The sequence below is a fragment of the Triturus cristatus genome, chromosome 7 (genome assembly GCF_964204655.1).
Source record: "Triturus cristatus chromosome 7, aTriCri1.1, whole genome shotgun sequence".
NCBI lineage: Eukaryota > Metazoa > Chordata > Amphibia > Caudata > Salamandridae > Triturus > Triturus cristatus.
In genome coordinates this window covers 190,268,831-190,294,776 of record NC_140590.1, presented here as the reverse complement: position 1 = coordinate 190,294,776, position 25,946 = coordinate 190,268,831, and positions in this window count along the sequence as shown.

Below are 25,946 nucleotides of genomic sequence, written 5' to 3'. Positions count from 1 at the left end.
CCATTCTTACACTCCCACTGCAGTACCTGCGAATTACACACCATATAGGACACAGAAAATTCTGATTTCGGCATGGCAGCATCGTATTTGGTTTAATGGTGCCCTCCCCCACACCGTAACTCCGATTCGGTTGGGCCCCTTGTCCATCCCTGGGGCCACTTGGCCAGTCTTGGCTGGGTTCACACCACATCCATGTTATTTGCAAGCCACAGTGGATGACGTACGTCAGCTACATACCGCCTTGATTGCGGTGAATAGGACTTTAGTGCAATACGTCTCACGCAACCTCCAGGTGGGGGCACCTGGGGTTGCGACGCAACCATTTAGACCGGCCAGGATTTCTATTAGTCCCATCATGGTTAATTCGGTAATGGGCAAGCGACCCAGAATAAGGACGATATGCCATATTGGCTTGCTGAGAAATTTGACCTGCTGGAAGCAGTGTTTCCTAATACGACTCCTGTGGAGAAACAGGATTCTCATGATTAGTTTGCAGAAAGACTTAGTGCCTGAGGAGACAGATTGTGAGAACTGGGGTAAAGTATTTGCAGCAGTCTACGCGAAGTGCTTTGGCACACCGTCTATGACTGTGCTGCCCTCCGTGATTAAGCGTGTTCAGGATGAGCATGGTCCGGAGGCGGCAGTCGAGTTGGGAATGAGGCATAGTTGCTGATCTCATCCTTGCTAATGTCAAGGGAGATGTGGTTAACTTCCAAGTGTCAAATGAGTTATGCCTCGTTGCCAACACTGATAAACCCCGGCAGTTACCGAAGATTATTGCGGAGGCTTATAAGACCACTACCGCAATAGTTTTGGTGTTAAGTCTTTTGCTAAAATAGCAGCACAACCGTAAACTCAGACAGTTAAGTCTGCTAAAGACGACAGGCCTGTTTTTACTAAACAAAATTGGAAAAATAAAAAACAGGGGAAACAGCAACAGAAACAAGGGTCACGTCCTGCATCACCAATACCAGTATCTACTGAACGCACATATGAGTTGCGCAATTGCACGAGAATTAAGTCTCCTGATAGGTTTCAGGTTCCTGATCAATGTTCTCCTCGTTCTTCACAGGAAACATCGGTCTCACAAGCCGGTGGAGGAGAACACGGCAGAGGCCGGGGTGCCCCGCAAGGACGTGAGCAGCCCCGCCCAGCGGATGGTAAAGGCAAGCAGGATGACTTTCCACGTCAACGCCCTCAATTTAAGAAAAAGAAAGTTGCTGCATTAACCGCAAGGTATGCCACAGATAGTGAGAACACATCTTTGGAACCTGACATTGGCGCTAACGCTGCTAGACAGCGCAGCAGAAGTTACAATGGTGCGGCAAGCACCTCGTCCGTATCTGAAGGCGACAGCAACTGACACGTTTATTACAGAAGAAGCTGCTGCCACTAGAGTGGCCCCCCCTGACAGACTATATGAAATAGTCCTTTTAATTGAAGGTGACATACAACGTACAATAAAGAGGATTTTGTGGGAGAATCTGACCTCTACATATGACATTTTGTTACCGGAGGTGGACTGGCCCCCACCTTTTGTTTTGGCCTCTCTGAGAGGGGAGGAGGTAATCCTCCCCTCTTTCGCACACACTGTGTCTAAAGAGCAGGTGCAGAACTTTGCTTAAGAGTGGGCTCAGGTGCTTGCACCGGTGTTGTACCGTACTCAGGTCAGATGGGATAAAATGTCGCCCTGCCATGAGATTCCATTGCGGTCAATGCCACAGCCACAACCCCAATATCCTATGCACCGAGAAGCGAAAGCTCCCTTTGCAGAAATCCTTGAACAATTGGAATATCAAGGTGTAATTGAAACATGTGTGTCACCCATGAATAATCCTTTTTTCACTGTTACCACACCTGTTGTGTCTTACCGCCTAGTTTTGGATTATCGGCATTTGAACTCTCATTGTTGGACGTGCGCGGTACAGAATACCCACAGTTCTGCCGTAGTTGATAGTCTTGTGAGCAAAAGGTTTAAGACCACACTTGACATTTCAAATGGCTTTTATAGTCATAACCTGTCTTCTATTAATAGTCAATGGACAGCCTTTAGTTCTGGCGGAAACCAAAAACTGTTTAAAAGATCAGCCATGGGCTATAAAAACAGCCCAGGTGTCTTTGCCGCACGTGTTGTCTCTCTGTTGGAGAGCGTTAACCCTGATGCGTACTCGTATGTTGATGATATTTATCTCACTGACGATGACTTATGGCCGCATCTGTGTCGCGTTGACTGCATCATTGTCATGTTTGTGGACTTCGGTTACAGATTTAACTTTGCAAAATCACACATGGCAGAGTACACAGTGTTGTTTTTGGGCTATGAGCTCAACAATGAAGGTCGAGGTTTATCACCTCACTTCCTGGAGAAATGCACATGTGTGCGCGCTCCAACAACTCTGAAAAAACTACAATCCTTGCTGGTTTTTTAAAATTTCGGGTGTACTTACATTTCCGATTATGTCCAGCGTATCAAGCCGCTATATGCTTTGGTACAACCTACTTTTACCAAATCTTGCTGGCTTCCAGAACATTCAGCTATACTGCAATCTTTGCAGGCTGATCTTCTTGCATCTAAATACTTATTGACACGTGATAACCACACAAACCTGGTAATAAGAATTGTGCCGGGCGCAGTGGGCTTCACGCACTTAACATTTAATGAGGGAGACACAGTCCCTATTGCTTACAAGTCACACTTGTAAACTTCAGCTGAAATGCTATTTTCCACTGTCGAGAAAGTATTGACTGCTGTACAAGTGGCGATTCTAAAAGAGAGAGCGCTGTCGCAGGGGAAATGCGTGTTGGTTGTCACACCGTATCCGGCCCTTGAGGCAGTAACGAGAGCCAGTGTACCGAAATCTAAAGCTTTGCATCCACGTTGGATACAATGGGCCACTTCCTTGATGTCTCCGGATGTCACGTTTATCTTTGATTCCTCATTGCAAACTCAGGAGTACTTGCAGTATGAATTTATTCATCCAGCTCCTCAGTCCATGCGCCCGCTTGAGGGTTACCATTGTATCATTTACACTGATGGTTCGATCTAAGCATGCTTATTTAGCAGCCTGCGCAATAGTGGTGGTTACCATGGTGAATGGCGAATTCAGGTCCGATGTCGTGCATATGCAGACATTAGGAGAATGTACCGCCCAGTTGGCAGAGCTACATGCTCTGGTGCTTGCACTAGAGTTTGCTTATCCCTGTGTGACTACTCATATTGTAAGTGACTCTTACTACTGTGTACAGTCTTTTAATGAAAATGTATTCGTTTGGACTCAGAATGAATATCGTGGTTCCAAAGGTAGCACAATCAAACATAAAATGCTTTGGGTTCGAGTTGCAGAACTTAAAGAATGCCTGCCTCTCGTGAATGTAAATCATACTCTTGGTCACCTGCGCGTAGGAGTACACGCTGTTGGTAACAGTTTCGCTGACGAAGCAGCGAAAACAGCAGTGGCAACATATCTAGTAGCAGCAGTTACAAGATCCAAAAGTAAGATTGATGATTACATCCTGGCAGCTATTGCTGTGACCGATAAGGGAGATAATTACCCTAGAGGTTTCCCTCCTAAATACTCTTATCATTTAAGTTCTGATAAAGTTCCCTATGTGAGAATTAACAACGTTGAGGCCAGATTGATTCACAACGCAGACCGCAGTCTTTCTTTGTTAACAGCCGCTCATGAAGATATGGCCTCGGCTCATGCAGGCGTCTCAGCGACTGTCACTATCTTGCAACAACGTTACTGGTGGCACGGATTATATGAACAGACTTGTGATTATGTCCTTACTTGTGACATTTGCCAGTAGATTAAGCCTTCGACTGCTGCGCGTCCACCTCAAACACAGTTGTACATATCTAATAAACCACTTGGGTGTGTTTATTTAGATCACTCTGATCCTTTCTCCTCTGATACTGGTATAAGTTCATCTTAGTTGCAGTGGATTCGTGCACACGCTTTCTATGGGTTTGGCCACAAAGGAGTGCTGATGCTTGAACGTTCATCAGGGATTTGTGTGTCTTTGTGGGAATTTTGGCATGTATTACCCTCCATTCGGACCAGGGTCCGGCGTTCGCCTCTAAGGCGTACAAAGAATCCATGAGGTCTTTGGGGGTCCAAGTCAAATTTTGGTCTCCATACCGGCCTAAGGGCAATTCTGTTGTGAAACGAATGAACTGTGTCTTAAAGCAATCCTTGACAGCTAAGGTTTTAGGTACTGGCAGAAACGTGCACTTAATAATCTCCCTCGAAGGTCTCTTGATGGTCAGATCCCATACGAAATTCTCTTTGCATAAAAATGTTTGTCCCAGACCTTGATGTTCACCCTTTGACGTGGATGATCATTCTGCTGTGTTACAGAACCTACAAGAGGCTCGAGACAGTCTTGCAAAGGAACACTTGCCCTCCACAACTGATGCTGCACTGCAGATTTCGGTAGATGGCTGGCTACCTCGAGTCGATGACCTGGTCCGTGAGAAGGTGGAGAACAAGAAGGAGTTCGGCCCCTCTTATCGTGCACCTGTTCCAGTGCTTGGCGTGCAGGGTACAAGAACAGTCATTTTACCTCCACTTCCTGGTTGCAAAGATAACAGGTATATCCCCATTGACAATGGCAAACTACAACGAGTGGCCGATTCTTCTTAGTATGACTCTAGCGGTCTCTTGTCCAGCAATGCTGAGAAATTCTGTTTTGGCTCCGGCAAATACGAACAGGCCTGACATTTCCATCGAGATGCAAACAGTTACTAATCCATTATTGAATCCACCGTCTGGTGATCCCCATGATGATACTGAGTATACCTATCCCACAGATGTGTCGTTGCTGGTGTGCAGACAAGTGCAGTTGACCAGTCACGTTTTTCATTTGACACTAACTCTACAACATCGAGTGCCCCATCGAAAATTTCAATTTTTGCTGTTTGGTTTAAAAGACATTTTTCAATACCCCCTTGGACTTACATTTGGCTGGAGCTCATATCAATTGTTTTGTTCATGTCGATTGGATTTGTGGTTGTCTTTTTTTGTCTAGTGAATGGACATTATTTTACCGAAAGATCTGCAATTAGATTAATTGATGCAACTTTGGCACCCCACTCCTCATCACACATTATGAAGAGGGACCAGACTTTTGTCAATATTACTGCCTGGCCTGTGTTAGATGGGATTGTATGGGATGCTGTAATATTTCAAATTCATGGCCCTACAGAGGTGATTAATGTCCCCAATGTACTTCGTGTTTCTGTGGGGGATGTTGTTAAACAAAACATACGCTCTGATGATTGGGATGTCCAAGCCGTTGCGGCTCTTTTTTCTGATTTGAAATATTATGCTGCTTTTGATGCTGAAGATTTGTACTTGGTACTTGGACTCAGCGAAATTATGCGGTTAATTATACACAATGCCCAGCTCCCATTGAGGGTAGTTCGAAAACTCTATTGAAAAAATTCACATATTTTACAGATTTTAGTCATTCCAATCCTGAATCCTTTTATTTCAAAATATCTGCTAAATCGACTTCCAAAGTTAGACTTGCCCACACTAAATTACTGCATTCAAAGTCCTTTATGGATGAATTACCTATAGGGGGCTATCAGCTGTGGAAAGATACCATTGATCTTAAATCTGTTTGGGGTTCAAAAGACTGGCAGGTGCAGGGCACCGAGGCTTTACATCGTGCATGCCTCATCCCGAACCACATGCTGTTTTTTAATTCTACTATTTTTCAAACCACTTGCTTTGAATTGGCTACTTCTAAAAAAATGAATGTCCCTACCATTCCTGATCTCGGTAATTATCCTACCTCGGACAATCACACAGATATGTCCCTTGATGAATTGCAGTCACTAATTACTAATACCTCCTTCAATACTTCAAACTTGGATCCCCAAGGATGGTTAATATGGCAAAAAAGTTTGGATTCATGCCAATATCATTTTCTGGGTCTGGCCCCATGCTATACAGAGGTTAGGGTGGACTCCCGTTTTGAAACCTCACATTCTGTTACTACCTATTCAGTAGGCAAATTATGTCAAAATTGGCTTAAGCATTCCACCTTAGTGTCAGTTAAACTTCATTTGTCCCAATTGACTGACGATGTTGATTTAAATGACTTTGTTAAAGGCCCTGTAGGAGGCAGGTCCAAAAGATGGGTATATGCAATGTACAATGAAGTTTGGAAATTATCTCAAATTGACGCTGCTTCTAGATTGAGGGCTATTGGTCGAGCTAATTTGGAAAAAGGGCTTGCTGTCATTGATAATAGCATTATTACTCTTTCTTCCAGAATTTACACATTTGATAAAATTGTTTCATCTGTTGTGGATATCGTACAGGACGACATATCTGTTTTATACCATGGTCAAAATCAATTGCGTTCTATATTGCAGTTTGCATGGACTCTACAAACATTGAAGTCTGGGAAAGTTCCCTGGGACTACATGAATACATCATCTTTGTTTTTACCGTTTAATCTGACTGATAAACAACAGTTCATGTCCAGGAAGGATGCTACATATTAGCTTTTGCATATTGAAAAGTTGGAACCTTTACCATTTTCGGTGGCTGAATCAAACTCGGCTATATGGCTTATTCATGGGTTAATCACACTACCTTTTTCTTTGTTTAACCCCTTCAGCGCTGCGCGGATTCCCCCGCGGTGCTGAAGGGTTCGAGCGCGGGCGGGGCCATGACGGAACGGTTCCGTCATGAGCACAGCTCAACCGATGCTCATGACGGAATCGTTCCGTCATGAGCATGGAAGGGGTTAAGTTCAGTTCATGTATGAAATACTATGCCTTAGGCAGGTATGAACCATTGGGTAGCGCTTTTCTCCATGAAGGTTGGTCACTCCCATTCACATACAGGTGCCAGAGAGAGGGTAAAGAAGTGTATTTAAAAGGAGAGGCGTGCACTTCTACACCTGTTCACTCATTAGTTTGCAAAAATATACAATTGCACGGCGCGTGTAATACCCAAGCCCCGAATCTAGCTTGCATTTTAAAGGAAAATCCTGTGCCAGCTATTACACCCACTTTCACATTACTAGCTAACGGTAGTTATTTGCTTCTAAATAATGAAGCGTGTTGCGGGATGTTAGCAGGGAATCTGTACATTGTAACTGTCTCCCAACGTGTAGTTTTCTGTAAAAATTAGGTTTTCCCGCCCTCGCATGGGAGACTAGACATATCCATCTGGTCTTCCGTTCCAACCTTGAAAGCAGAGTTCAACAAGATGAGCAGAATAAGGGCTCTATTGTATACCGCCCCTTCTTGGTCTTTTTTGTATCTTTTTACCTCACAGCTTCGAACCCATCACTTCCAATTATCTGGTTTGGCAAAATATGAACTTGGTTCTGTCTCACTCGAACTTGAACTCTGCGTTCTTAAATTGTTTACCTATTTTGTTTGTGGTCCGATCAAGGGAGGGTGTAGTTGTCATGGTTCCCTGTCATGGTTCCGGCCGGGAGCGTTCTACAGCAGGAACCGACTTCCGGTTCTCGGAGCACGCACCGCTCTCAGGTCCGCGGTCTAGTGCTCACGAGGATCCTGGCAAGCACTTCCGGGTGCCGCCACATTTAACCACGGCGGCCACTCCCGTCAGTGCTTCCAGTACTGGACGTTTCGCTGCCTTGCTGCCTGTTTCTACGTTTCGCTGCTGCTTGCTGCTGCTGGCTGCCTGCTTCTACGCCCCTGCCTACAACACCGCGCTGGAGCGCCCAAGCTGCCTTTCTCCCGTGACACGCTGGTAGCGTGGTCACGGACTTGCCCTGCTGCCTTTCTCCCGTGACACGCTGGTAACGTGGTCACGGACTTGCCCTGCTGCTGCTTGCTGCCTGCTTCTACGCCCCTGCCTACAACAACGCGCTGGAGCGCCCAAGCTGCCTTTCTCCCGTGACACGCTGGTAGCGTGGTCACGGACTTGCCCTGCTGCCTTTCTCCCGTGACACGCTGGTAGCGTGGTCACGGACTTGCCCTGCCTACCACACCACGCAGGAGCGCCCCAAGCTACTTTTCTTCCGTGACACGCTGGGAGCGTGGTCACGGACTCACCTTGTCCCCTCACTGCGCAGGAGTGCCCCAAGCTACTTTTTCTTCTGTGACACGCTGGGAGCGTGATCACGGACTTTCCTTGCTTCACCGCGCCGGAGCGCTTGCACACCCGTCTTCCTCCGTGACACGCTGGAAGCGTGGTTACGGACTCACCTTGTCCCCTCACCGCGCAGGAGCGCCTACTGCCACAGCTGTGACACACACAGGGAAGCGTGGTCACACAGCTCTTTCTTTTGCCCCTCACCGCACAGGAGCGCTTACTGCCACAGCTGTGACATGCACAGGGAAGCGTGGTCACACAGCTCTTTCTTTTGCCCCTCACCACGCAGGAGCGCTTACTGCCACAGCTGTGACACGCACAGGGAAGCGTGGTCACACAGCTCTTTCTTTTGCCCCTCACCGCGCAGGAGCGCGTTTTTTGCATCCATCCCATACTGCCGTCCCAACAGACATGTATGACGGCCGCTGAACCTTCCACACCTGAGACGTCAAGACCAACCTCTATCCGGAGTACATGAAAGAACCCACAACAACTGCCAGGTGACTATACCCTCTTACTACCAGCCCTATAACATGTAAGGTTGTTGCATCTGTACATGTGAACCTTGAAAGGGAAGCAGGTGCACTGATCCTTGTTGTTCATCTGTTTAGTTGGCGACTCTTCAGAGAACGTTCTCGGCCTAGCGTGACTCCATCCCTGATTCTCCACGACGTCTTTCCCCTGATCCCATTTGGCATCTATCCCTGGTCTCCTCCATGTCTGGGTCTGATTCTTCCCTTTGATCAGGTAGGGAGGGGAACGGTGGAGGTTGCTCACGGCGTCCCTGCGAGATGGCTCCACAAGTGTAACAGGTAAGACTTGTGGGGACCTTGACAGTAGTGAAGAACAGGGTTCTGCTTACACACATTGCTATGTTAGCATAAGTTTATTAGAAGTTTAAACGCCATTTTACCACTTGGCCACTTTTGCACATGACACTACAGATAAATGTTATTGTAAGTTAAACTGCTTGCTTTTCTTCGCATGAGAACGGTGTGTTTTTCACATCCCTAACCTTACACCGCGACCTTAGTGTGTATACTGTGTGCAGAAGTCTTCAAGGTCAAATAAAAATGTATGTTGTTGCTTCAGGTTTTTCGGCCCACGCTCTAGACACAACACACACACAGCTGCAATTATCTGAAAGTCGGGGGCCTTTAATATTGCATTGCATGCATGATGCTGGCACTTGGAGAAAACATTTCCATCTACAGAGAGCGTTGCTGATTCTGTGATGTGATTCACCTAAGCTGATCTTGGAGGTATGGGGTTCCCCATTCAAACCTAGAGACCTTCTATCATTATAAGACGAGCTTCTAGCCAGGGGAAGGTGGTACACAAGGCGCTATAAGACCTGTTTCCACTATCATTTTAACATAATTTCTCCCTTTGTATTTTATGGAATTGTAACAATGCTTATTGTTTTATTTCTAATCATTTGTCTGCTTACGTTAGCAAAAATACAGCTTCTTAGAGCACGTAGTCAAAAATAAACATTTTAAACTTTTCCATGTCTCTGATTACTCATGTTGTGGACTGATATATGTATAGAAACGAAAGAGTGTTCTTGATTCCCACCATTCTTGAGAGTACCCTAAGTCACTTGTTCTCGGTTGTCTAATCATTGGTAGCTGCGCTGTAGTATGGAGAACGAATGAGACACTGATGCTAGTCGGATAGTGGTTCTGGGTGCTGAGGTGAGTTTTTTGGTATACCACAATTCGCTGAGGTCCTGGTTTCCTGTGCATAGTTCTGTGCATGAGCAGAATCCCCGCAACACTTCCTATGCTCCCTGTAAAAGAAAATGGTAAAAAGGTATCACACAGTGGAAAACATAAATTACTTTAAAGCATATAAACTTTTGGTACATTATTACATGACGAAGTTCATAAATGCACGTGTAACTCCTCATCGGAATTCAGGCCAAAAGGGGTTTTAGTGTTGAGTTTTAAAATCCATTTAGATTCCCTTCTTCTAAGGGTGGTTACCTTGTCGACCCCTCCCCACCCCCTGATCAAGACGGACATGTTCCACCCGAAGCAGTTGAGTTGCTATAGTCACTAAAATGATGTGTCTCAAAATGACGTGCCGCCGGGTAGTGTTGGCCTAGGTTATGTAATCGCTCTGATGTGTTCCTGGATTCTCTTGTGCCGTGGGTGTAAGGTACTGCCTGCATACCAGAGGTTGCAATGGTAGCATAAGACATAGACCACAAAGGTGGTACTACAAGTGATGAACTGATTTATGGACCTTTCTATACTTGTATGTGGGATAAGGAATGCTTTGCAGTTGGTGGAGTGTTCACAGGTCTTACATCTGCCACATGTAAAGAACCCCTTGTGCTGTTGTCTCCGTTTGTGTGCTTCCATGGGTGTTATAATATCAGTTCTTACTAACATTTCCTTCAATGACCTGTTCCTCTGGTAAGTAAGGCTTGTAAAGAGGAAGGCGTGGCAAATGAAAATGCAGGTTAGCCAGTAGTAAAGGTGATAAAAGGATGGTTTATTCTTTAGGATAGGAGTAATAGGTTACAAGTAGAAGATGGTAAGAAAGAGGCAGGAAGCCTCACCGGGACCAGCATCCTTGCTGCTCAGCCCATGCACTCCAATTGATATCCACTCAAGTAGGCACACATCTGCATTCTATTACCTCACACTCGCATTGGCTGTGCAGCATGGGACATAAAACTTAGAGAGAATGCATGGCATAAAAATGAAGATACAACAGAAGGCCAATACTTCATCATTGTGTGCATTGATATATGGAGACCTCTGAAAATCGTACTTGTACTAGCGCAATACAGTATAAATTTCAAAACAGCTGCACTAACCACACTGAGCGAGTGAGTAGAAGGACTCACGATTTGATAGGGCAGACTGAAAAATAACTGCTTAGTACACTGTTCATCTTCTGAGTGCTTGGAGGGTGGTGACTACAGAGGTTTAATCCCAAGAAGTTGAGATGCCATATCTGCTAGGTGTTACCTCCTGATTTAGAGATTTGCACATTTTCCTCTCGCGGTTACTCCAACACTTAGCTGTTGGCAATAGCAGCTGCCATTATTATCCCGCATTACTAATGCAGTAGAACCTCCTCAACCACACCTGTTCAGCTGGATGTATGTCGTTACTTCGCACACTTTTACAACGCATGCACTTACAACGCATTTTTTACAATGCAACATCCATTACAACGCATTCCATTACATAGCATGACACTACAACGCATTTTTAAAAACTACCTTTACAACGCATTCCATTACATCGCATACTACCTTTACAACGCATACCATTACAACGCATAATATAAATTGCATTTAAGGTAAGTATTAGATAGTATAGGGGTAAAAATTACTTTTCTAACTCCAGGGGGTGCAACAGTAGGGTAAGTGTTGGATAGTATAGGGGTCAAAATTACTATTCTAACTCCAGGGGGTGCAACAGTAGGGTAAGTGTTGGATAGTATAGGGGTAAAAATTACTATTCTAACTCCAGGGGGTGCAACAGTAGGGTAAGTGTTGGATAGTATAGGGGTAAAAATTACTATTCTAACTCCAGGGGGTGCAACAGTAGGGTAAGTGTTGGATAGTATAGGGGTAAAAATTGCTATTCTAACTCCAGGGGGTGCAACAGTAGGGTAAGTGTTGGATTTTATAGGGGTAAAAATTACTATTCTAACTCCACGGGGTGCAACAGTAGGGAAAGTGTTGGATAGTATAGGGGTAAAAATTACTATTCTAACTCCAGGGGGTGCAACAGTAGGGTAAGTGTTGGATAGTATAGGGGTAAAAATTACTATTCTAACTCCAGGGGGTGCAACAGTAGGGAAAGTGTTGGATAGTATAGGGGTAAAAATTACTATTGTAACTCCAGGGGGTGCAACAGTAGGGTAAGTGTTGGATAGAGTAGTGTAATATTATGCGTTGTAATGGTATGCGTTGTAAAGGTAGTATGCGATGTAATGGAATGCGTTGTAAAGGTAGTTTTTAAAAATGCGTTGTAGTGTCATGCTATGTTTTGGAATGCGTTGTAATGGATGTTGCGTTGTAAAAAACGCGTTGTAAGTGTAGTGCGTTGTAAAAGTTGCGTTGTAAATGTTGTTCCCCGTTCAGCTAAATGCAATTACCTACAAACTGGAACATTTGCCAAACTCTTGTATTTTATCACTTTATATCATGCTGCTATGTTCAGGGTCTTTTTTACCTAGTGGCCCTACAATCCCCATGTTCCTGTTATTTTAGCGCTGTTGCTCTGGCCAACTCCCGTTGATGTGAAGTATTTTAAATGTTTTTTAACTATGCATAACGTGTTTTAATCATGAAATGTCTTATTTTGTATGTGTCATGTTCTTTTGTGGGTATTTTTATATCCGAATAAAGATTAATTAATTGAAATTGAAACTGGAACATGTGTAGAAATCAGGTAATATGTTCCTCATTTTCATAAACCAGGTAATTTCAAATGTAATCAGATTATTGTTATTGCCTGTACTGAATGCTGTTGGTGGATGTGGGAGAAGGACTAATATATAATTGTCCACACCTATGCTGAAAGAGTGTTCGTAAGTCTGCCTCAGAAATAAATGACAATATCTGAAGACTGCTGTATATATAACTAAGTAGATAACTTCTAGTTATGTATGCAGCAGCAATAATCAATTCTGCTTTCCTGGACCACTGATGTACTAAGCTAGTTCTACCTTTGGCAACAATTAATAATCTAGGCATAATGTAATAATATCTTTGCTTATAAAAACAAACCAACCCTTTGGCAACATAAGAAGCAAGAATTACACCAACTGCATGCTAAGTGCCAGGTGTCTCGGCCAGTCATCGAGAGATAGCTTGTTGACACCTTCAGAGTAGCTCACAGCCGTAAGTTCATTTAAAAAAAAAAAAACACAGGGTCACATTTTTCTTTTAAAGTTAAGGGAAGGCTGTGTTTATTTTACATTATTATAATTAAGGCTGGGGATAGCAGGGCTTGATAATGAGCAGTGCTGGAGTACGATTTATGGCCCAAGGCACAGAGGTGAAGAACTAAAGCACTGAGGTATTTAACTCTTAAATAAGTACTTAACTCAATATTGGAGGGTGGGAACAAAGTGCTGTTTCAGAATGCTTTTAAATGGTAGAAAATGAAAATGAAAAGTTACCTTAATGATTAAGATAACTCTTCAGTTTAATTGTCTCCCATTTCAAAGTGTTGCATTTACACAAAGCATGCCTCCTGCTCCCAGTAGCCAGTAAACACTTTGCCATATTTATAAATGAGAAATACTGTCCTTTTTTTTAAATGGGAGAAATGTAAAGGGAAGAAAAATGTTTCTATGTAACATTAAGGGGCCGATTGTGATGAGTGTCGGAGAGCGTCTGACCTCAGGTCGGAGGCTTTCTGACACTCATCATCGGTTACAATTCTGACTGGCTGATTATGTTACAGCCGGTCAGAATTGAAACCGGCCAGTCATTCTGGCAGGCTTCCAACCGGTTCATCAAGCTGATTGGCCTGTTATAACCGGCCTGTAATCCAAATGGACTGTGGTTTACGCCATCCGGATTAAGATGCACAGTTTCTGGCAGGGTTTCCATGCCGGCCTTTCAGACATGGAAACACTGTCGGAAAGTGTTTTTAGGGGCCTCTAGCAGGGCCCACTTTCCCATGTAGCCTCCGGTTGGGGGCCGAGGGGGCACCGTAGTTAGTCCCTGCACCCCGTGGCAGGCACCTTGAGGAGCCTGCCACAGGGTACAGGGATTAGCACACACTCCCATTTCCCTATGGGGTAAACAGCGTTTACAACGCTGTCATTACTTTGTGCTACTATTACAACATGGTCATTACAAAGAGCGCGTTGTTCGTAAGCTGTAGTATGCAGGTATTGTGTATTGCACCTCTCCTGATTCCCTACCTTGCTGCTCAGCCAGTGTGGATGTTCTTGGAATGTTGGTATGCGTGGTGAGATCATAGAATGCTGGTATGACTGTGTGTGGAGTGTCAGTTGAGAGGATGGGCTGAGCAGCAAGGGAGCTGCTCCTGGTGGGGCTCTGAATAGGAGATCTATCATACATCATTTGTTATCTTGTGATTCCTGATTTACCAACTCTTCAATAAACATACATGTAAATCAAACTGGTCATATCTCCATACTTCGATTATTACAATGGCGACGATTGGAACGAACCTGCATCTCAAGAAACCCCATGATACTTCAAGATGAAGAACATTAACCAAGAGAAAAGAGAAAAGAGATTTTAAAAAGCAACTCAAGTTTACTGGCACCCCGACCTGAGCCCCACCAGTGACCACGCTATCGGTCGCCCTCAAATCCTGATGTGCCAGTTCCAACCTGCATACAGCTTAAGTATGCCAATCGCTGCCTGCATACAGTTTAAGTGTGCCATTTCCTGCCGCAAGCTGTCTGGATTCAAGCTGTCTGGAGCCAACACAGCGTTTACATAGAGAAGATGCTGTACATTGTTACGTTATGAGCACTCTTCAGTGAGCAAACGGCCGAGTTTCTCTCCCAACGTGACTGACTGTCAACCCTAGAAGTGCATACTTGTGGAAAAACGGACTTTCTAACTTTCCTGCACTTTCTCTTGAACGTTGACAGAGGGAGCTTCTCACGGTGCGTCTCATCTGTTGGTGAGTTTTCATGTGATTTGTGTCTGGGCAAATCTTGATATGCTGTTTGTGCACTGTCGAGCTCTGCGTTTGTGAGCTTGTACGGCAGTGTCTGTCATGGCGTGAACACTTCATCTTTAGACATTGACTGTTCAAAGGAGTTCGTGTTTTCAATTACAGCTTGTGCATCTCTAGCATTTATTTCCCTGATGGCGTCTGGATTTATTGTATTCTTTGTTCGTGCCCTGGAAAGTCAAGTGCAACTTATTTTTATTTTTCACGTGTGGCCTACGCTGAGACCTGATGCCCTTAACTTGCTAACTGTCATTTTTAAAATTTCAAAAAGAAAGATGTGGCTCGAGCTCTCCAGCGCGCACTCACCTTCATCTTCTGGACATGCTGACGTCTCGTCTTTCCTCTGTGACGATGTAGGTGCTGCTCATTGCACGCCTTGGTGCTTCAACGTGCTGTGAACCATACGGTGCGCCGTCAACTAAACGTGCCGCCATCTTAGCTGCCAAGGTTTCTCTTCAGGCTGCTGTTGAAGTACTGGGTATTTTAGACCCAGCGGTGCAGGGGCACACACCCTATGACTTCGGGGTTTCACCCTGTTCCGGACCTACAGAAACACAGAGTCTTCTGGGTGAAGTCAAAGAATCGTTTATTGGCTGCAGACCAATGACAGGTATCCTAGAAGTACACCAGCGTGTATGTTCTCAGGAGACTGCTGAAAATCATAGGAACGGACTTCTCCTTAAGTACAAAATATCATGCTCCAGGCACACATTCCTTGGTTTACGATATGGTCATATAAAGGCATACATTACAAAGGAAAAAGCAAAGTCATGATGACCATCCCACATTCCAGTTCGGCCAGCCCACAATGATTTACACAGGAAGGTTCAGATCCCATGTTTGAAGTAAATAGACCCCCCAATAAACATGAGCATCTCCTGTTTTGGGAAACAAGTCATAAAGTAAGAACAAGCAGGTGTGGAAGAGATTAGCCGGGGGATTGTGTAGGATGAAAGGGGTTTATGACGGGTCAAGCCCTGATACGAATCACAGGTGGACGGAAGAAGGGGAGCTCGTGAGACCGGTTTGACCCGGGGCAGCAGAGCCAGCTGCCCAGGTCACAGAGAAGTCAGAGGGAAAGCCCATGTACTGTGAGGCCCGTATTAACTCCATCATAGCCTATGTGAGGGCAATGACAAGATGGCCACTGCTTCCAAAATGGAACCCGCGTAGTTGAGCAGAATAACGTGTACACAGTGCATTCGTAGCTAGAACGACACGCAAAGCACTCGTACGTGCCGCATTTACCATTTGCGGTTCGCTAATACCAACATAGACAGGGGTAGGGCCCTGTTCACTACGCGGTCCCGAATATCAAAGTACGACAGACCCTCCTTTTGCCCTTACATAGGCAATCACTATACTCATCTTAATCCGAGTCTAGGTCAATGTTGACAAAGTCATGGAGATGTTGCTGTAGCATCATCCTGTTACTTAGCTCGTCTCTCGATACAGGTTTCCTTACACATAAGGTAGCACAGAGGCCACATATCGCAGGAGCACACTGTATGCATAAACAGAACAGGAAAAGAATGGCTAAGATCATTCCAATGACCATTAGGACTTTCCAACCCCAGGCAGATATCAATTCCCAGAACCATCCCATCAGTGACCAATCTCCCTTATCCACGTGTATGGCTTCAGATATTTTATGGAGTTTGGAGATGGCTTGATACACTGTTGGAGCATTATCTGGTATGAAAATGCAGCAACTGGATTGGATAACCCTGCATACCCCACCGCGGTCTGCAAGAATAACGTCTAGGACCATGCGGTTCTGCAAAGTCATAAGGCGATCCGCTTGGAGCTCAGCTGTCAAATTACTAAGGGCACCAGCCGTTACATTGACGGTGGATTCAACCACACGAGTCAGCTGTCTCAGGTTCCTACTATTGACCATAGGTCCCCAAAACGGCAGGAAACCCAAAAAGAAGTCTCCTGCTTCCTGACCGGCGGTGTCCTCCTTACTAATCACACCTCTCACAACTCTGGTCTTGTGATAGTCAGAGGCGGCAGTAAATGTCGGCGGTAGCAAGTTCGCAATATAACATGTGCCCGAGAAATCAGGGGGCAGCCATGTATATGCTCGGTCATGACAGATGAAATATGTGCCCTTAGCAGCCAAAAACGCAGGGGAAAACTGTGACGGGAAAGTGTACGTTTCGGTACAGTCACTTCTGCCCAGTTGAGCCCTAGGGTTCTGACCATTACCCTGTAAGCAGAACCGACCCATGTGGGGTACGACCCAGATTGGAGATGAGATTTTTCGCTGTCTTTCACCCAGACTAATACTATACCCCGTCGCGTTCCATCCTACATAAGGTCTCAGCTCTTCTTTGGGAATGGATGAGTATGCATCAATATCTCTACTCATATCGGCAACTCCTTTCATCAAAGCCTTATTATTGGTGATGGGTCTGGTGGAACGCGGTGGGCGAGGGGAGTATGTATCTAGAGCATAGAGAAACATGGTTTGGAATGCCCATGACGATCCATTATAACTGTACGGTAGCACCAGGTAGGGAATACCCTTGTTAGTGGTATGGGGCATTAACCCACAGACCCAGCAATTGGTCGTATTCATTACCAGTTGGTGCTGGTGCAAGAGTTGGATAAACGAGTTATTTACGAACTCTGATCGTCTGGTCTGTTCGTGCTCAGGCAAAGGGTGAAAAGAGCGAGAGGAGGCAGTAGAAAGGAATATAGGCTGTTGAGTGGGTGCAATGGGTTTTTGAGCAGAGAAGAACACACATCCTACAATAAACATCATGATACTACACAGTGTAAAAAGGCACAAAAAGACAAAACATTTACTTTTCACAATTCTACACATCCTGGCTTGAAAGTTCATTTCCTCAATCGGTCTCTCCATCTTACAAAACTCCATCCTCTACTCGGGCCGCTCGCGGTGGATGAGTTTCTTCTGCTAAGGAATACGCCTGTCAGTCCAGGGAAACGCCCTAGACCAACCAGAACCGTCGACCTAGCGTCTTCGGCCTGTACCCCAAAGTCTTGGCACCGCGACCCTGCGGCAGAACCCGGATGGTGGTTCGAAAAACAAAAATCAAGAAAGTCCTTCAGATGGGAGAGCAAAAAATGTCAAAAAGGAAATAATGAGGAAATCTTTATTTGTCCACGGGCCTAGGTCTCAAATTATAGCGGAGACGGTCAGGTGCCGTTTGGTCTTGAAACAAAAGTTCAGGCTCAGTGGTGTCCAGTCGACTCGATGGCGGCACAGCTTCCTGCAGAATATTGTCACTCTCTTGGACTGAAGCTGTGCCTCTTAAGCGGGCGTCACTGAATGGTACAAAGCGAGGTACAATGTCTGTCTCTGAGTCGGCGATACCCTCTTTGACCCACTGGTCATATGGCAGAGGCAAGGGAACTACCTTGCAGTGAGTACCATGAATCCAGTGCTTCTTCCCTTTCACTCGCACTGCTGATCTTGTCGACAGAAGCACAAGATGAGGGCCGATCCAGCGAGGGTCGTCGTTGCCTTTACGCTGAAAATTCCGGACCAGGACCCACGTACCAGGGTTGATAGGGTGTCCAGGAGGTTCAGAGGCTTGGGGAAGGGTATCATGTACCTGTTGGTGCAAAACACGCAGTTTAACAGTCAAATCATACAGGTAATCGAGCAATACTGGATGCTCTATTTCGCTAAATTTCGCAGGCCTTGGCACACCCCATACGTTGGCCGGGCGGCCAAAGACTACTTCATAAGGACTAAGTCCCACTCGTGAGTGTATGGTCATTCTGGTGGACAGGAGTGCTAGGGGCAGAGCGTCAGGCCATTTAAGACCAGTGCTCGCCTGGATTTTGGCCAGCTTGAGCTTTAAGGCTCCATTGTAGCGTTCAACCAGTCCAGCCGATTGGGGGTGATTTGCAGCGTGAAATTTCTGCCTTATGCCTAAACCTTCACATACATTCTTCATCACTTTACCCACAAACTCACTTCCATTATCACACCATACCATTCTCGGCATTCCAAACCTGGGGAACAACTCCTTCACAAGGGCTTTGGCTGTGGATAGGGCAGTGTTATCTTTCAGAGGATAAGCCTCTACCCATTTGGAGAAAGCACAAATAACCACCAATACATATTTCAGGTTGTTGCATCTTTCCATGTGAATAAAGTCCAGCTGCAAAACTTCAAATGGACATGATGGGGGTGCAAAGTGACCGGCCGGAGTTGGGGTTCCCCTACCAGGGTTGTACTTCAAGCATACCATACAATTCTTGACCACATTCTCTGCACACTTGGGAATCCCAACATTCTGCCATACTGGAGCCAACAACTTACAGATACCTTTCGTACTGATATGTGCCATTCCATGTGCCATAGTAACCACTGGAAGCACATATGCATCAGGCAACAACCATCGCCTATGTTCGGTCAGGTCAATCCAACAACCATTCTCGTCCAACTTACCCATACTCTCTCTCCACTTGCTTAACTCTTCTTCTGTAGGTTCAGCCTGAAGCGACTTCACACTCTCTATTGTGTTCTCACACATTCCCACATCATTAACCCATCTTGCGGGACCTGCAACATACATTCTAGTCTTCACATTCTGTGCGGTGTCTTTCGCGGTTTCATCAGCAAACGCATTCCCACGTCCAACATCATCGGTGACTTTCTTGTGCGCACTACATTTCATGATCGCAACTTGCAACGGTAGGGTCAGTGACTCAAGGAGATCATTCACCAACTTGCCATTCTGAATTTTAGCTCCATGCGACATCAGGAACCCACGCTCTTTCCACAAACGCCCAAAATTATGAGCCACGCCAAAGGCGTACTGGCTATCTGTGTATATGTTCACTCTCATTCCTTCAGACAACACACACGCTCTCGTAAGGGCGATTAATTCTGCTGCTTGGGCCGAATTATGTGGCACTCGTGCAGTTTCCACGACCGTGTGAAAAGTCGTGATAGCATATGCAGCAGTCGTGTCACCATTAGGGAGTTTGAAACATGACCCATCTACCCATAAAGTGCCATCACACTCAGTCAGGGGAGTATCTTTGAGATCTACTCTCCCTTTCGTCTCTTCTTCTGTTCTGAACAGACAGTCATGTTGCTCAATCTCATCTGAGTCTGCTGGAATCGGCAATAATGTAGCTGGATTCAGCGTATTGCATCTTTTTATGTGTATGTGATTCGCTAACAGTGTGAGTTCATACCCTGATAATCGCGCACTAGTCAAGTGTTGTGTCTTGGTTCTATTTAATAATGTGTCTACAGCATGTGGAACCATAACGATCAATGTGTTGTCCATTACCAGACCAGCAGATTGTCGGATAGACATCGCTGCAGCAGCTGTCGCTCTCAGACAGCTTGGCAATGCCCTTGCTACAGGGTCCAAGGTGGATGAAAAATATGCGCATGGGCGCGGTCTGTCGCCAAAAGGCTGTGTTAACACTGACAACGCACATCCATCTTTCTCGTGAACATACAATGTAAAAGGCTTACTGTAGTCAGGAGTACCCAACACAGGAGCTGAACACAACGCATTGCGCAATTCCACAAAACTTTTCTGGCACTCTTCAGACCATGGGATAGGATTCGGTGTGTCCTTGCATGTTAAAGCTAACAAAGGCTTTGCCAATAAGGAAAAGCTAGGGATCCAATGCCTACAGTATGAGGTGATGCCCAAGAAAGCACGTACTTCTCTCTGTGTCTTTGGCACACTCAACTGTGCAATGGCTTGAATTCTTTCTGGGGTCAGTCTCCTTCCCTCCTTCGATAAGAGATGACCTAAGTAGGTCACTTCTTGTCGACAATATTGCAGCTTAGAGAGAGACACTTTGTGATGGTAAGCGGATAAATGGCGCAACAATGACAATGTGGCTTCTTTACAGATCTTCTCAGTATCCGCGGCAATTAGTAAATCGTCCACGTACTGGATCAGGATAGCGCCACTAGGTAAAACAAGTGCATCAAGCTGCGCTTTCAAAGCTTGACTGTATATGGATGGACTCTCACAGTAGCCCTGGGGAGCGCGTTTGAAGCGGAAGCTTCGGCCTCCCAGACTAAAACCAAAAATATCTCTGCTCTCTTCTGCAATTGGGATACTAAAGAAAGCATTCTTTAAATCGATCACTGAAAACCATGCAGCAGAGGCTGGAATCATCGTTAACAAGGCAGTTATATCGGGGACAACCGGAAACTGTGGCACAACAATCTTATTAACCTCTCTAAGATCAATCACAAATCTGTAAACAGGTGGCTGTGAAGGGTCCGTTCGTTTTAAGACAGGTAAAATCGGGCTATTGCAAACGTTACCTCTTGTCTCTTCAATCACACCCTTATTAATCAAGTCGCTGACAATGTCTAGCAATGCTTTTTGGCCTTCATTAGAGATCTTGTACTGGGGAATACGTGGCAGTCTGACATTAGCCTTTAGAGTCACCACATATGGCGGTATTTCCAAGAGGCCCACATCATTGGGACCAGTAGCCCAAAGGGCATCCGGAAGGGATGACAATTCAGGCGGCATCGTGTTTTTAGACAAGTACATTGGGGAAACCACTTTCTTGCCTAATGTAAGTTGTACTCCTGAAGGAGAACAATACAGTGTAGCGTGCAATCTTTTCAACAAATCTAATCCCAGCAAATTCTCACCACAACCTGTTGTCAGTATCAGGGGCGCTTTCAGCTCGCAAGGTCCAACAGAAAGTGACATGGGACTGGAAATCGGGTTCCTAACTGGGGCGCCAGAAAAACCTACTGAAACATTTATATCGCCAGACAAAGGTGCGCCAGGGAGTTTTGAATGCATGATTGAACTCTTTGCAGCACCAGTGTCTAGCAGAAAAGGCTCCGTTACATTCGCTGTAGTCACCTCAACATACGGTCCACTCTGATCCACTGGCACTGAAACAACTCCCTCTCTCTGTCTATGGCTGTCCTAGTAACCATTATTTTCTGCATCGCCATCCTCCACATAATAATCATTATTGTAATACTGTGCCGTATTACCAGTCGCATTAGCTTGCTGATCAAAGCTATTAATGGCGCTTTGGGGCGGAAGAGGACGCGCGTTTTGGGGAACACTTCCACGCCCTCTGCCTCTAGGAGCTTGCTGACCACCTCTACCTCTGGCGCCATACGTATTACCGTTCCGTTGCATTAATTTAGGGCAACTATATTTAAAATGACCTTCCTCTTTGCAGTATGAACATTGGTTGGGACCTACAGGGACACGTGGTTGATAATACCCATTCATTTGCTGATTGTCCTGAAATTGTTGCGGTTGGTGATAAACACCTTGGGGTTGCCTATAATTATTACCACCTCCACGTGGTGGATAGGCCTGCTGCAAAAGGACCTTTGTCTTCAATTCCTTCGTTTTCTTCTCCGTTCTATCTTTCTCGTCTTTATCTCTGTTCTCATAATACTGTGCAGTAGCCAGTATTTGCGCTGAAGAAGAAACAGCCCAAGAACTCTCTGAATCTTTCAACTTTTTACACAGGTCAGGAAGTAAATTCTGCACAAACTTATCCACAAACAACCGTTGTCCACCCTCAGTACTCATATCTTGCCCACTGTGGTCAATAAACGTTTCCTCAAACCTAGTAAAGAAGTCTGACACTGTCTCATCTTTCTTCTGCTTACATGCGGATAACTTGTCCCAATTTACGCGCATCGCAGGCATTATTGTCTTCATATACGTGATGATTCTACCAGGCAATTCAGCTACTAAAGGTTCTGGTTTCGCACCACCCGTTTGTCTAGCATCAGCAGCAACAATGTTAGCCCATGTATCCCCTAGTTCTGCATTGTGATCTACATTACGAATTGATCCCCATAGAGGCTGTGGAACAACATTACCAAACAACATGTCTATGTCGGCCAGATTCATAATGCATGACCCTGCCGTCTGTGACAACTCTTTATAATAACCTGCTGGGTTTTTACGGGGATCAGGCAATGTCTGCTTAAGTGCTAACACCTCAGAGCGTTTCCATGGAACATGCACCCAAACACGTTGGAAATGCGCTGGCACAGCGGGGTTATTGCCGACAGCTGCAACTGCTTCTTTCCATACCGGGGGAACTTCTCTCATAGGGTATTGTCGCGCTTTTGCCTTTCCACCCACAAGGACCTCTTGTTCAAACAATGACTGTTGGCAATCTTCATTCCTTAAGGACAATACAACCGCAACTGCTTTATCTACTTCGCGGTCCACAATTATACCAGTTCCAAAATCGCACCTCACTCTACACAATTCCTGCGGGTTCGGATTTCTACCACTATCCTCCAATTCTTCACAGAGAATTTCGCACATTTTCTCAAATACATATCTCTGTTTCGGGGCATCCCATTGGTGGAAAGTGTTAACAACCGATTCCACATCATACAGTGAAGGAAAAACGATCCATCTACGCGCCATGTGATCTATTACCTTTTTCTCATCGGGGTTAGGCAATTGGCTGCGCAACTGCTTACGCTGTACACCAGGAGTTGCACCAGATGACCCAAAGAGAGGCGACATTAATGTAGTAACCACATTAGCTAAACGCTGTCGCGCTGAAGGGGAAGCTGAGGCGAGAACAGGGGGAAAAACAGAGGGAAGAAAAGAGGATGTAGAGACAGGTACTGGAGTGGTGGAAGGAAAAGTGTTAAGGGAGGCAGTTACTGGATTAGGCAAAGTCGCAGGAAGTGCGGAGGCAGTTGGAAGCACTACTGGAGGCGCTTGAGAAGACTGCGCTACAGGAATAGGAACTGGTTGCAAAGCAACTGGCGGTTGCGGCAAGGCTTGCAGTATATGCACTGGAGGTGGCATATTTACAAGCTGGGGAGGCGCCGTGGCAGTTTGAGCATACGGGGGTGGCGAACTCAACAAATGTGACATCAAGGGATCTTTCTCCTTTTCTTCTGACTCATCCTGCTTAGAGTGTGGCAAAGCTGGGTAACATTTGTCAATCCCTAACTTACGCTGCCTGTGCAATTGCTCATTCATTTGCTCCTCTTCATTGTCTTTAAATTGTACAGCTGCTTGCATTACTGACATACCTCTCTCTCTCTTATTCTTTTTCGCTAGCTTAATTTCCTTCTGTTTGGCTTCCTTTCGCCATAAGCGGAAAGAGTCAAACATCGCCGGCCGGGCTTTCTTCTTAAACAATTTAATTTCCAGATTATCTAAAATATCGGTATCAAAACTACCATTTTGGGGCCATTTTAAAACACCGTCTTTCCTGGTGTAGTGGATCCACACTTCATTATATGCAATGGGGCCTACGCCATGTTTTACATAGAGCTCATAAGTTGGAGTTCCAACCGGAGGAACCGGACATGATTCCTCTAGCTGGAAATCTTTTCCACAACCCAAACAGAATAACTTACCAAATAGTCCAGAACCAGGCATCTTCGCTCACTAGTCTAGATCCAAACGTCAAAGGATTATCGATTACGATATTCTCGTGAATACACGAATCCTCTGGCTTTGGGGTTTGCAAACACCAAATCACCAATTACCAAATCAAACCAAACGATCCCGAAGGATACCAAAACAAATGGGAGACGCTCCACTTATACTTAACTGAATATTGCTGATCGATGACGTCACCAGAAGACTCTCTCGATTGTTTCGCTCTCTCAAACTCGTCAAGGGTCCAAAACAGGTCGATTAATCAGGGCAGCAGTCCTTCGTAGCCGTCGGGACGCGGAGAACCTCGCAGAAAAGACTTTCGGACCACGTCGACATGCAGGGGTCGATGAAGTGGCGGCCTTCCTCCGGAATTTCCACACGAAGCTCCTCACGAACCTCTGGCTTGGACTGGTACCGCTGAAATCGTCCCGAGTTGGGCGCCAAACTGAAGTACTGGGTATTTTAGACCCAGCGGTGCAGGGGCACACACCCTATGACTTCGGGGTTTCACCCTGTTCCGGACCTACAGAAACACAGAGTCTTCTGGGTGAAGTCAAAGAATCGTTTATTGGCTGCAGACCAATGACAGGTATCCTAGAAGTACACCAGCGTGTATGTTCTCAGGAGACTGCTGAAAATCATAGGAACGGACTTCTCCTTAAGTACAAAATATCATGCTCCAGGCACACATTCCTTGGTTTACGATATGGTCATATAAAGGCATACATTACAAAGGAAAAAGCAAAGTCATGATGACCATCCCACATTCCAGTTCGGCCAGCCCACAATGATTTACACAGGAAGGTTCAGATCCCATGTTTGAAGTAAATAGACCCCCCAATAAACATGAGCATCTCCTGTTTTGGGAAACAAGTCATAAAGTAAGAACAAGCAGGTGTGGAAGAGATTAGCCGGGGGATTGTGTAGGATGAAAGGGGTTTATGACGGGTCAAGCCCTGATACGAATCACAGGTGGACGGAAGAAGGGGAGCTCGTGAGACCGGTTTGACCCGGGGCAGCAGAGCCAGCTGCCCAGGTCACAGAGAAGTCAGAGGGAAAGCCCATGTACTGTGAGGCCCGTATTAACTCCATCATAGCCTATGTGAGGGCAATGACAAGATGGCCACTGCTTCCAAAATGGAACCCGCGTAGTTGAGCAGAATAACGTGTACACAGTGCATTCGTAGCTAGAACGACACGCAAAGCACTCGTACGTGCCGCATTTACCATTTGCGGTTCGCTAATACCAACATAGACAGGGGTAGGGCCCTGTTCACTACGCGGTCCCGAATATCAAAGTACGACACTGTTAGTGCGAGTTACTGGAAAAGTCTGTGGTGATGATTTGTTTCCAGAATGCTTCGATTCTTGTTGTCTATGTTTTTTTTTTATTTAATACAAACTCCGAAGTGGCGGAAAACGTGAGTACGACATGCTGCATTTTGACACTGCAATGGAAAGTGATCTTCGCGCTGCAGACAAGATGACATTGCATCTTATTGTGATTTAAGCACTTTGACTGCCAGAAACTTTTCAATCCTTCGTCAGTAAACAGCTGAAGCAAGATTTTCAATGGTGATCTTTTCTAACATGAGTGGGTTCGGGTGAGACATCGCTCATCAGGGTTTCTGGACTATTTTTTTTTGGAGCTGTCCTATGTGCTGTTTTTTTTTTTCTGACTCATTATGGTTTTACTGTATCTGTACTAGTATTTTACTGTACCAAACTGCTTCTGGTGATTTTTGCAGTTTTATTTTATTCTTGTAAATTGAGTCATATGT